The sequence below is a fragment of the Physcomitrium patens genome, chromosome 14, assembly GCF_059467195.1.
Source record: "Physcomitrium patens ecotype Gransden chromosome 14, ASM5946719v1, whole genome shotgun sequence".
Lineage (NCBI taxonomy): Eukaryota > Viridiplantae > Streptophyta > Bryopsida > Funariales > Funariaceae > Physcomitrium > Physcomitrium patens.
The window spans coordinates 3,835,430-3,839,433 of record NC_143423.1 but is presented as its reverse complement, the minus strand read 5'-3'; positions in this window follow the sequence as shown (position 1 = coordinate 3,839,433).

Here is a 4,004-nt window from a genome sequence, read left to right as displayed (position 1 = left end):
GTTGTTTGCCTTGAATGCATCCCTCACAAGCAAGATTAATGGTAGAATGGCCAAGGTCTATGCCACTTACCTTGGATTAAAGCCCCTTCATGCTTTTGACATTCAAATGCCCAAGTCTTTGATGCCAAATGTCCACCTTGTCTTCATTTGTTGGAAATTCAGCAAAGGCAGCAATCTCCACTCCATTGATCCTCTTGCAATTGATATTATAGAGATTGCCATCCCTAGTCCTTTTTGCTACTTCTTTGCCTTCCATGGTTCTCACAAAACATCCATTCATATTAAATTGCACTTTGTACCCATGAGTTACAAGTTTACTCTCCGAAAGGAAGTTCTTCTTCATCTTTGGCACATGCAACACATCCTTGAGAGTGATTCTCTTGCTTATGCCCTTTACCACCACGTCTACTACAATGGTGCCCATTCCAATGGCTTGTACCATACAATTATCACCTAACCAAACCTTGGTTGCTGGAATTGGTTGATAAGTGTTAAATGAACACTTGTATGGAGTCATGTGTTTAGTACATCTAGAATCCACAATCCATTTGCTCATATCAAACATGGAAGGAGTTTGTTTTGCCATGAATGCAAAGTCTTCACCTCCATGGTCATGAAAAGCATTGTTGGCATTCTCTCTTTCTCCTCTCTTTGTCTTGAAATAATTTCTAGCAAAATGGCCTGGTTTTCCACAAATATAACAAGTTTTAGGAGGATAACGTTGAAAAGGGGCACTTGCCTTACTTGGTCTTGTAAATAGTACTGATTGCTCCCCAATAGACTCCTTTTGCTTTCTTTTGGTCACTTCATGGGCTAATCTTGCTGTGACATAGTCCAAAGTGAGGTCTTTCCTTGAAATGGACTCCAATGCCACAATGAGGGAGGAATAGGAGTCCGGAAGGCTTGAGAGCAATGTCATCACAACATCTTCTTCAAGTAAAGGCTTGTCAACAACAACAAGTTGGTTTGCAAGTGCTTTTACCTTATTCACATGAGCCATGAGATCTTCACCTTCTTCCATCTTCACGGTGAAGAATTTTTGCCTTGACCATAGCACATTGGAAAGATTCCTACTTTCATAGACATTGCAAAGAGTCTTCCATGCATCTGTTGCCCCTTTGCAAGAAATGACATGAGCAAAGTTGCTTTCATCTAAATTGGTGGTAATTATGCCAAAAGCCTTCTTTTCTCGTCTTTTGAAGTCCTTTTGGTCCTTGATGCTTGCCTCTACCCCAAGTGCAAGTTCTTCCTCATCTACTATCTCCCAAAGATCCAATGATGCCAAAAGTAGCTCCATTTTGGCCTTCCAGTGGTGAAAGTTGTCACCTCTAAACTTTTCAACAACTCTTAAGCTATCACCCTCAAAAGATGCCATCTCAAGCTACAAGTAGGTCCAAAAAACTCTTGATTTGGAGTTGTAATGCAAAAGATATGACTACTTAAAGATTGCTGAACTACAAACCCAGAATTCGCTGTTTTGCAACTTTTTACATATTTTGAGTCCAAATTACGTCTAAATGATAGGGAATGGTTTGTAATGTGATTTTATGACTTTCAAACGTCTCTCTCACGTCACTTCACTCAAAATGACTCACTTTCTCATAGAACTCTCAAATACTAGTACTCCTTAAGCAAAGACACTATCAAGGTCTTGCACTAAGCATTGACTTCAACAATTTACTAGCAATACTCTACCATAAGATCTCAACCACCAAAAAACAAGCAACAAAGAAATAATGCAAGAACAACTTACTTGGTAAGAGAATGTGGGCCCATAACCTATTGAAACATAGAAAACATACTCCACACGAGTAAGTTAGGACCAGCAAGGTTGCACTATAACAAATAGAGTGTGGTATGAGATAATTCTTCTCATGCCAACCCTTTCCTTATATACTAGTACCAAGGTACCAAGTGCTACAACCCATATGGGATATCTTCTAGGACCAGTCCTCCCCTTGTACTCTAATGTACTATAGACCAGCACCTAACCTTATGGAATATTCTTAACAATACTTGTACTCTATTGACCATTAGCAACTACTTAAAGAGTTATTTTCTCAACAATATGTATTTGTAGTTAATTGGTAGGTTAGAAACTTGGTTAATAAGTTAGCTACTTATCACATGTATTATTAACTTGCAAAAAAAAGCTAATTATGTGGCATACATATAGAAAAATTGCTTGGTAAGTTAAAACATGTGTTTAGCAAAGTTAATATGTATTTAAGATCTTATAGAATATCACGACGTACCTCTTAGTTAGATAGTACATATGGAGGCAAGAATGAACCCTTCTTCACTCTTGTCAATGCCTTTCAAGTCCTTAGTCTTGTTTCAAGTCTTTCTAATCTTCTCGTCTTTGGCACTAGATATTTTAATTCATTATTATATCATCTTTAAATAATTATCTAGTCTTTTCAAGTGATACAAGAAAGTTATGATCTTTTACTTCTTCAAGATTCATGTCCTTGATAATTTGAGAAGAGTAATAATTGTTACAAATATACATACTTATTTTAATAATTATCCATATGATTAAATAGAAATGGATAAAAGTAGATATTTTTATAATATCTTTTAGAAAAGCTTCTTAGAAGCTTCATAGACATAATTTTGACTTTACAAGTGTTTATATTTTATTTTTAAGTTAGAAACTTGGTCAATAAGTTAATCATGTATCATATGTATAGATAGCTTGTGTAACAAGTTAATTATGTGGTACACTTAGTTAAAACTTGCCTTGCAAATTAAGACATGTGGCTTGCAAAGTCAACACATGTTGGAGGTCTATAGAACGTTGCTACATAGCTTCTAGATGGATAGTATATATAGAAGCAAGAATAAAGCCTCCTTTATTCTTGTCAACTCCTTTCTTGCTCTAATATAGATTCCAGAGTTTTTAGTTTTCTTATCTTTTTTGCAATAGCCATTCTATTATTTATTTATTTATTTATTTATTTTTAATATACATATTTTGTTACTTCTATTTTATCATATTTCTTTGAAAAAATTTTCACTTGATAATTTTCTTTCATTGGGTTCTTGTCCTTGATAGATTGATAAGAATACACTTACAATATCAAAGCTTTATATTTTCTTGGTTAAGAATAGATTATTTCTTTTTCTTAATAAGACTTAAGCATATTAGAAGTTTCAAATTACCTTCTTTTAAAGTAATATTGTCTTTAGTATTTTTTTTTTGTTTTCAAGTCCTTTCTTATATTTTTCTTGAGCAATATTAGACATCTTTTCTTTTCTTTTCTAAGTATTATCATGGCAAAACTTCTTAAAATGAAGAATATAATGGCACAAATGCAAGAATAATTGAGAGATTAAATGCTTATGATGCATCAATTAAATTTATCACTAAAAAGAGCAACAAGAATGGTAGAAAGCAAAAATATAGAAAAGATTAGAGCTACTTTAATATCTGTATCAAATCATGTCTCTTCTCCTATGTAGAGCATCCTCAAACATTGAGTCAAATAATTGACTTTATTATGAAGTGTCACAATCAATTTTATGACTTTTAATTTTAGAATTGCATAAGTGCGCATCAAAATTACTATAATTCAATGGCAACACCAATTTTTTTTCAATAAATACATTTAAAAGTAGAGAATATGTAAATTGATATGATATGTTTTAAACCTCTTATTGAAAAAAAAAAAAGTCATTTTTTTGTTAAAAAAGATTATACTTGTATTATAGAAAACCTAAGCATATTGCTCAATATTATCCAAAGAAGTGACACAACTATAAAATGAGAAGTACAACTATAAAAGAAGATAGTATGTTCGAAAACAAGTTTTTCTAGCTACAATAGAGACCATGCAGTTAGAACCTTGTATAATACTTAGTTAATACTAATAACTAATGATTGAATTATTGATTATTATTCAAAGTTTGCATATCTTGCAATAAATAAGTAAGTAATAAGTATAAAATATTTGAAGAAGATTGCACATATCAATAGAATACAAAACTCCCAAAATCTCTTA